The following is a 9858-nucleotide window of genomic DNA, read 5'->3' on the forward strand; positions in this document are numbered from 1 at the left end:
GGGAAAACTGCTCCTTCTCCCATCTGGAGTCTGTCTGAGATGGCAGCCATGCTGTAGGGGGTATGAGGCTCACGTGGAAATGCTGTGTGGGTTTAAAAAGTTTTAAGTGGTCTCTAGGTAGAGAAATACTGAGAGTGGGAGGGGTGACAGGACCCAGCCTGCCTCACCGTGCTGCTGGGAATGGGAGGCGATGGGCTGGTGTGAGGCTGACTGCAAGACTGACCTCAGTTACTTCTCCACCAGAGATGAGAGGGTAAAAAGTGGAGTAGTAATCCAAATGCATCCTGCTCAGAGTCCTAAACTCTTGTCTGTACTGATGGAATGCTGCCTTGCCTGTGCCCAGGGTATACCAAAACCAAGCTCTGTACAGCCTGTCCCACAGCTCCTGCACACCCTGACAACTGCTGATGGTGACCATGAGGGTGACCCAGCTTGTTCCTCCTTCCTCTGCCTTGAATTTGGGACTCACAGGATTTGCAATTCCACCATTCTCTTAATCCAACGCTTGAAACGAGCCCTAGAAGAACTAAGCTGTTGGCTAAGGTGGAGAAAGGGAATGGCTTTTCTCCAGCTGGCTGCTTTTAGCTGAGCTGATTCCCCTGCCTGACCCCTGTTTGCTCTCCTGGCACAAGCAGCTTTGCTCACCCCGTGGAAGTGCTCCAGAAGGCAAAGCAAGAGGATTTGGCCTTCGGACTGAGCAGGAAGGGAGGTGTTGGGAAACCAGCTCTCGACTGCCTCTCCATAGTGGTCGCCCCTGAGTAATGAGGCAATCCAGGCACCCTCCTGTAACCGAACAGGAATCAAATTCCTCTCCCTTCTCCATGAGAAAGGGCTGTTTGTGCTCTGCTCCAGCCCCACCAGACGCCGAGCCCCGAGGTCAGGCTGGCAGGGGGTTGACAGATACATTGCTGTGTGCATGTGGGTGTCTGCATTTCGGTGATGACTGAGAGCTTAATTACTCTTCTAGGTCAGCTGCTCCACTTCCAAAATGGTTCTAAGGGGGCTGAGCTTCCTGCTCATTTCCTGATGGCCTCCAGTCGGGTTCGTGGCCTCACCAGCTCCTGGATACCTGGAGTGCCACCAACTGCTTTCTTTGTAGCTGAAGAGGAGCGTGGGGGCTGTACAGGGCCTGGGGGCTGCACCCCTAAGCCTCCGCCATTTAGGAGGCTTTTGGGGATCATTCTGCAGGTTTGGGGTGATGGGGAAGCTGCTGTTGGCTCCATCACTTCCAGACTCACAGATGAAGCTGTGACTAGGCTCTGTGTGTGTGTGTGTGTGTGTGTGTGTGTGTGTGTCTCTCTTCTGCCGTTTTCTTTAATTACAATCTCCGAGGTAATTTCTGACGCATCATTAACAGTTCTGAGTAAACAAGGGGAATTCTCCAAATTATTTGCCATGAGCACAAAGGGAAATCGACTTTCATCGTCTCCCTCTTCATTCAAGTAAGAAGCTGATCTGCAGTGAGCATGGGGAAGAGAGTGTTGTGGCTGCCCTCCGATGCTTTGAGTCTATTTGAGACAGTGCAGCACCACATCCAGCTTTTCCAGCTGACTGAGGCCAATTCTGCCCACAGCTTTTTGTCCCCACTGCCGAGTGAAGTGGCTGGAACTTGTCACCATTGTAACTGTACATGCAAAGTGCTTCTTGCTCATGAGAGCTCTGGGTGCTGCCTGTGAGTGTTCCCCTCCTGTTTCCAGCTGGAAGAACTGGAACGTGAGCTGCTCAGGAGATGGGACAGTCCAAAAGCATCCTCAAGGCTGTGTCTCAGCTTGGAAGGTAACACCCTGGTCTTGGCTGTTGGGTTGAAAGGTAATACATGAGACCAGCATTGATTTAGGGAGGGAAAGAAGGAGCACTGATACGGAGAGAGTGAAGGGTTGGCAAAGGAAGGAAGGAGCACTGACACAGAGGAACTTGGAGCCCAGGAAAGTTGGTCTGGTCCAAAGCAAGAGCTCACAGGGATGCTGCTGTGCCCTGTGAGAGCCACAAGCACGCCTGGCCACCAGGGTGGGAGGAGGTGGCTGGAGAGGACTGCCTTGCTGGGAGTGCATGGGAGAGCATTCCAACCTAGTGCAGGGCTCAAGGGAAAGGGGCCTCGTTAGAGGGGCAGCACGTGGAGCTCAGAGGAGGCAGTGCCTCCACGGGGGCATCCCTACCCCTGAACTGCTCTGACAGCCCCTTCACCCACGCTCTGGCATGGTGGCAAAGCGGCTGCGGCAGCAGCCGAGGGAGCGAAGGTTATTTATATTCATGCTGCAGCTCTGCCAGCCGTGACTCTGTTATCTGCCATGCATGAATATTATTTGAATACGGAGTTTGTCGTGACTATTCTTCTGCGTGAAACGAGGGATTTGCTGTGGGATGGGAGCCCTCCCTCTGGCTGTCAGTCAGGAGGGGTTTCCTTTTCCTGTCTCGTTGGAAGCCGCGTCCCCAGCAAGGTGAGACAGTGGACACTTTTTCTCTTGTTAATATCCATGTCTAATCTCCTCTCAGAGGGGGCCTTTGTCCTAGACTGTAGCCAAGATGAGTAATTCAGGGATAGATGAGACGCTATAATTGGTTTGTGACAAATTAAAACATTTTTCCTTCGGAGCTGAGAGCAGGACTGTGGTCTGGAGCTGTCAAGCGTCACAGGGGAGGGCGATTTTCGGAGTAAGCGCATTGCAAATTGGCTCCAGATATGCCTTGGAGTCTGAAATTAAACTCCAGCTGGTGACTCTTCTCCGTTGGGGTTTTATTTTAGGGGGGACAAAGGGAACATGTGTGTGGAGGGACAGCCTGATCGATACAGAGAACGTGACTGGTTTTTACATCATGCAGTGAGCTGGGAACTAGAATGACCCGTGGTGGGGATGCTGGGGAGCACCCAGAGGCGTGGTGGGACTGAGCAGGCCAAGCACCAGGGCTCATCTTTGCCTATCTTTCCTTCACACTGCTCTCAGTGGCTCCTCTGTCACATCCCAGCAAGGAAGAACCACGATGGAAAGTTGCAGATCACACCATCTCCTCTCTTGGTCACAAGTGGGTGCCAGGTGCAGAACCTCCTTAGGAGATGCAGGCTGGTCCTTGCCCTGTAATAATTGTTTTACTGAGCCAAAAAGAGTCCCTCACCTTCACTCAGGGGACTAGCTAAGATTCAGGAACACAGAGATGATCAGGACAGACAGTTTGATTAAATATTTGGTTTTACCCTAAGATGTTTATGAGCTGGTCTAGGACAAAAGGGTGGAGATGGGAGGAAAAGGACTTCCTGATGCAACTGCTCAGCACAGCTGCACGGAGCGAGCTACAGCAGCAGCATCTCCACCTCGCAGAGAAGATGGGTGGAGAGTGAAGGAGTGCTTGGAAAGGATGTGGGGTTTAAAAGACACAAGAGGAATCACCACGTGGGCTGGTTTGTGTGTAAATGGTGGTGGGGAGGAAAGGCTCGAGGTCTTGTGTCTGATACAGAAGAGAAGGGAGGCCCAGGGAAGGGGTGCCGTGAGTTTTCCAGGAAGGCTGTATCTCAAAGTGAAGGAAACAGTCTGGAAGAGAGAATTGTGGGTATGAAAACAGGGAAAGTGCAAGGGCTGTCAGCGAGTTGGAAGAGTTCAGACTCTGGAGGTGCTGGGTGAGGAAGGGAGGAGATCTGGGCATCTCTTAGATATGAGGAGTAAAACAAGCAGGCCACGATGGCAGCGTGATGGTGACGGGGAGTTGGGGGACTTGGAAGGAAAGATCAGAGGACCAGGTTTAGCAATGGAAAGTGCATAGATGCAGCAAATCCTGAAAGGCAGGATCAGATGGTGAGCTGTGACTGGTGTCACTGGCATTAAGACGTTAGCTAATCCGGTTTAAGGGGATAAGACCAAGAAAAACTGTGGAGACCTAAATTGGAGCTTGTCACTCTCCCGTGGAAAGCAGAAGAGTGGAGGAGGAGGAGGATTTGCTGAAAGAGTCCCTGGATGGTTGGTCAGAAATAGAGGGTGAATGGAAGATGGCTGTGAAGACAAAGGGTCAGGAGATATCAGGTGGGAAGGAATGACAGGAGTCACCAAAAGTAGAGAAACCCAGGAGCCTTCTGGGGTGCACAGTCTCTCTATTAATAACTGACCTGTAGCCCATCCTATTGGTGAAGCTGGCAAGGTAGCAGGGAATCTACAGAAACCCGGTGATTTTGGTCTGGGAAGCTTAAATGATGTATATCAAAGCCAGGATGTAAATTGCATAAGTGTGATGTAGGTCTGGCACTAAAGTGATAAGAGTCATATCAAGGGAATAACTTAATTAACTGGTCTTGATCAAAGAAATATATGAATTCAATAGCCCAGTTTTCAGCACTAAATGATGAAGTTTAGAAAAACTGTACTTGACACAATTATCAATTTTCCTGTCCGAGGAGCTTTGAAGTGTCATTAAGAAGGGACAGTCTGTTGTTCTGTTTAGGACAACCTTCTCCTTCCCTCCAGTGATCAGGAGGCAGAGGGGCTCCCTCTCCTTTTCAAGTGCTCATTTGAAATGGTCTGAAGCATAATAAACACTGGATGTCAAGGGGAATGGTACTGTGGCTTTCACAAATTAATTGTTTCAGATGATGTAAATCAGGAACAAAGAGCTGCCCTTTCCCTGCCAGCTAGAAGAAAAAGCCAGAACCACAAAACCTCTTTATTTCCCTACAGCTTTCATTTTGTGCAGATTTTTGGAGGGGAAGTGGTCCCATTTAACTTCCATCAGTCCTGGACTATCCAGTCCCTCTGACAGATCATGCTGTTCAAACAAAATGCTGGGTATGAGCAAGGAACGAGTTAGGCTGTAGAAAATCTTCTGGAAGTCTTTGAAATACGAAATGTCATGTCTGTTTATCCAATTCAGATGTGTCTATACCACAGTGTTGGTGTCTATCTCACTAGCTGGGTTCCTGTGCTGGATGACACTTTGGGCCAAAGGGAGAGGGAAGTGTCTGGCCACCAGACAGTGGTCCAGATTCAGGTGATTTGTCCAGCTGAGCATCGTCCTGGTGCTGGGTTCCTCAGCTGCTGCCTTGCCCAGGCGCTGCATGTGGATTAACCTGCACAATGTCACAGTTATTTTGTGGGAGAAGGGATGTGGCAGCCCTGCACTGCACCCACATCATTCCACATGCCCTCCTCCATTTGCTGGTTGTTTCTCTCCCCTCCCTCAAGTCCACCTGGTGTCCTGGAAACTCACCCTTCTGCCTAGGTGTAGTGCAGGAGATGGGTCTTTTCTCTGCTGTTACCTTGGCAGACCTTAACCATGGATTCCAGAGCGGCATCTGCACATTTGGATGTGCCTCCTGGAAAAGCATGCCTTAACCTCGTCAGTGACAGTGATGGGAGTAAAGCCCTACTGCTTCCAGCTACTTCTACCTGTGAACAGACTTCCCAGATCTTCTCCATTCTCTGGGCACTGTGTCCTTTCCACTGGTGAGTACCTCATTCTCAAGGCAGGGGAAATTGGGAATGTGTCTTTTCTGTCCAGTGCGGTGTGAGGCTGCTGTGAAAAGCTGAGAAGCCTCACAAAGTCCCTTGGGAAATTGAGGATTAATTCAATTTCTTTACGACTCCAGGACTTCCCTCTGCAGAACACAGATGGACTCTGAAATGAGGTGGCTCCTCCTCCTGGGCAGAGAGAGGGAATGATTTCTAAATGCAGCAAGCCCAAGGTCCTCTTGCTTGGGTCTTCCCCAGAATAAGACGAGCGCTGGCAGTGGGATGATTCCCTCTCTGAGCCACACCGCTGGTTTTTCTCCAGGAAATGGAAGGAAGCTGGGTGCCGGTAGCCAGGAGGCAAAGCTGCAGCTGGCCATGCCAGCTCCGAACAGCGAGGGCAATTAGAGATCAGAAGAGCTGGGGTGGCTTCGTCACATTTCCCTGCTGCTGTTCTGGAGGTGATAATATAATTCATATCAGAAGAGTTAGTGGGCTGAAAATGAATTGGAGAAATCAATCCAGAGGGTATAAATGAATTAGCATGTAAATGAGGACACTTGCTCTACATAGTTTAATATTGCCTGCAGCTGTAAATAATTCCAGGGATGGAATCAAAAGCCACAAACAACTTCATTTTTGTGCTCCTCCCCCGTCCGGGAGCACCTGCAGCTACGACCGACCCACCCTTGCAGAATCATCGCATTGCAAGGGAATTAAAGGAGATGAGATGTGTAAACTTTCCTATTTTTTTTCTCCCCTGATTGGCCATTATTTACAAGACTGCTGCTCCCGGTTCCATGCACCGAGTCCCTGTTTGTGCATGCACATGGCAGTGTGAGTGGTGGGGAAGGGGAGGTGGGGAACCAGCCGGCAGTGAGATCTCACGCAGCGCATCACAAGCCGTCCTGGTCACCCTGTGGTGGGCTGGCGTGTGTGTGTGTGAAATAGTCATTTCTCACCAAACAGCTGCACTATGAAAGGTCTCAATTGGGGTGGAGGACTTAACCCTCCTAGGGTGCTTGTGGGTAGGAGAGGTGGGTGCTTGGAGAGCAGGAGCTGGCTGGGGTAGCACCTTGGTTCTTGGAGCTATCTGGAGAGACGGCATTTCCAAGGGATGGGAAAGTATTTGAACGGGGGGACTTTCAGTGGTGTGTGCAGTCTGGAAAACTGGAGGAGGTGCAGAGCCAGGTCATCAGAGTGGGGAAGGTGTTGGGAAGCCCTTTTATGAGAGATGACTAAATGAGCACAGCTTATTTGGCCTAATGAAAGGAAGGCTGAGAGATGTGATTGCACAGGCAGATAACCACAAGGGAGGGAGAGGAGCTAGTTAAGCTAAAGGCCAGTGTTGATACCAGAACATGCAGATACAGACTAGTCATGAATAAATTTCAGAGGGAAATGAGATGGAAGTGTCTGAGCACCAGAGCAGAGACTATGGACAAGCGCTGGAGAGTCCACACAACCAGGCTGCTCTTGCACTGGTGTTTGACTGTAAAACAGGATTATAGGAGCAGGTCCCTCGAGATCAGGCAACTACGTTTTGTGATCTGGGAAGTTCTGCCTGTTGCCAAAAGTCCCTTTATTATTCTGGCAGGAGAAGGATGCAGATCTGAGGAAGGGCATAGGTCTCATTGAGTGACTCCAAGAGCGGTTGTTGAGAGCTTTTGGAGTGGTGCTGATGACATGAGGTTAAAGATGATCCTCAACAGTCTTTTATCAGTACTTCCCTCTTGTTTTTTGACACTGACGGATCACTGAGTTCCCTCTTTCATCAGGTTGGAATTTCAGGTTCTGCACTAACTAGATCTCCCAGGTGGACTGGAAACACTGATTAAGATGGATAGAGTGAAAGCAGGTCCATTAAATTGTTAATAAAGAATATTACACACATACCTTAATCTGCAGCTAGTCTGACACTTTATAAAAGTACATTAGGATATAATCCAATTGAAGCCACAATATCGAGAACATCTTATCTCATCACAAATTGAAATTATATCATATTCCTCATTTCTTAAATTAAAAAGCTAAAACCTTTTAGTTTGCTCTCATATGCTTGTGTAAAACTTAATCAGTGGTTTTAACAACATTATTTTTCAATATGGGCCATTTCTGCTCTCATTTATTTACAAGAGAGAACTTCCTGGTAGAAGAAGTGATTCAATTTGCAGGAGGATACATCAAGCACTTAAGGATTTTGTAGGGATTGATTGATTATTTATCGTGTTATCTTGCCTGGAGACGTCTGATATGCCTGTGCTTTTGCTATCTCTCATTCCACCTAATGCTCCCCCTTTGCGCCTCGCTCCCCTCCGGTGCTAAGGGCGCTCTTCCCGCGCACATGTGTCTGCACGAGCGTGTCAGGGGGAAAGGGGGTCAGGGGAGGCAAGGCTGAGGCTGTCTCTGCTGGGATGAAGATGCTGGACTGGGCAGATAGCAGAGATTCATTTCACCAGGAGATAGCACGGAGGGGAGAGAGGTGAGAGGGTGGTTTGGAGTTCTGCTGGGTTTTAACCGCAGGCTGCGGCATTGCCCAGCCGCACTTCTCCGAGCGCGGCAAACGTGTCCTTCCTCGCAGGGGAAGGAGCTGGGACACAAAGAGGCTGGATGGTTTGCTGGAAGCGCCCCCAGGAGCAGAAAACAGCCTTGAAAGGCCATCAGCTCCGGTTGGTAGCTGGTCACCTGGGGCCACACTTCCCAAGGTAGCCATAATCACCTTCAAGTTGCCCAGTGAAGCACTGGATGACGTCCTGGCACGTCCATGGGACAATGCTTCCCGCTCAGCTGAGCTGTCCCGGTGATGCACTGGCAGTGGCTTCTCCAGGGATCTTTGCAAAAGCATCGGTACACTTATGAGGAATCTGGTGACCTGATAAGGCCAGGACTGGGGTGCAGAGAGGAAGGGGCCACCTCTTCACGCTTAAAGGAAACTGCTCTCACAGCAATGGCTGATTATCTCCCACTGCTTCACTGTGGCAGAGGGGCTCATTAGCAGTGACAATTATCATGTCCTTCATGGAGGTGTCAATCCAAGGCCTAAGGGGTGACATGCAAGGTCTCCATTTGAGGGGTATCACCCCCAGGAGCCCTGCAAGGGCTGTGGCTTGAGCTTTGTCTTGAATGTTGGCCACTCTTTGGCACTGGAGCATGAGAGGGAGATGAAGGGATGTTGTCTGTGGGAGCTCTTGGCCTCCCATCCCTGGTGGAGCTTTGGGGCATTGGACACAGCAAGAAAGAAAAGTTTTTTTGATTTTATGCAAGAGAACAATGACAGTAGAAACTCCAACCAAACCCTCAAGTGTTTGGACTGTGGTTGTCTCTCTGGCAGGGGAGGCACTGGGAACAAGGACATTTGAGGTTTATGCTTTTCACTGCTGCAGATTTTGGCAAATCACTCTCCCTGCCATATATTTCCCTGAGCAGTTTGAGATCAGCTGGGTTTATTCTTTTATGAGTATTGGAGTGCAGGAATTGCTGTCTTCTGGAGAAAATAAATACAGAAATCCTGAAGCACGACTCCAAAGAGAGATGAGCCTGCAAAAAAAGCACCGCACTGGAAAGGGAGTATGTTTGGTTTGTCTTAATTTTCTTTTGCTTTCTGGGATTTTAGGGTTCCTGTTGCAGGGATTGCACCAAGATGACAAACTAGAGAGTTTTCAAAATGGAAACACAATCCCCTGACTCCAGGAGCTCAGACTTAAATATCAACAAATAACTCAGGATGCAGTGTGAGTGCTGATGGAGCAGCTGACGCGGTGAGCGTGGAGGTGAGCAACTCCAGAGCCCCACAGAGCCCCACAGTCCTGATTTGCTGAACCCAGCGGAATGAATTCCTATACTGGATGATCCATGTGCATGGGCCTCTGTGGGATCAGGGCCAACATTTGCGAAGTGCTGTGAGATGCTTGGATGGAAGGGACCACAGAAGCGCAAAGTATTACTTTTTCATGACTGCTGCAATTGCTATCCTTGGGGCTGTCCAAATATTTCTGTTCCAAATGAAAATATAAAATCCTTTTGGCACATTTCTGTTTTGCGTTGTGATAAATAGAAATGCATGAGGGGGAAAAAAAAAAATCTCCTCCTAACAGTGAGAGAAGGAAAAGCAGCCCCTGTGCAATTTGTTACACATCTCATATGTCTCTGACTGCTAGCTGTAGACATATTTAGAGGGAGTATTTAGCCAACCCAGTGCACAGCCTCTGGAGTCCCGGCTTCTGCTTTGGTCCATGCTTGGTTGAACCTTTACAGCAGCTTTACGGTTTTTCTGCACAGCATTTCAGGAGAGGCTTTGATTCTGGAGGATGCCAACTGCGCCGAGTGGAGCTAAGATGATTAATCAAATTATTTGAAGGGCGTTCACTGCCAGAACTGGGCAGTGACCAGTCTCTGTCCTAATCTCTGGATTGAGATGTCAAGCCGGCCTCCA

The 9858-nt window shown here is 49.4% G+C and overlaps 1 long non-coding RNA gene across 1 annotated transcript; it reads left to right on the forward strand.

Moving 5' to 3' along the window:
* The first annotated feature begins 2415 nt into the window (after positions 1-2415).
* On the forward strand, positions 2416-9397 carry LOC138118755 (uncharacterized). Its single transcript, XR_011155277.1, has 3 exons — positions 2416-2438; positions 5245-5423; positions 9040-9397. It is a non-coding gene; the product is annotated as an uncharacterized lncRNA (long non-coding RNA).
* Positions 9398-9858: the final 461 nt, after the last annotated feature.

The sequence above is a fragment of the Aphelocoma coerulescens genome, chromosome 14 (genome assembly GCF_041296385.1).
Source record: "Aphelocoma coerulescens isolate FSJ_1873_10779 chromosome 14, UR_Acoe_1.0, whole genome shotgun sequence".
In the NCBI taxonomy this organism is placed as follows: Eukaryota; Metazoa; Chordata; class Aves; order Passeriformes; family Corvidae; genus Aphelocoma; species Aphelocoma coerulescens.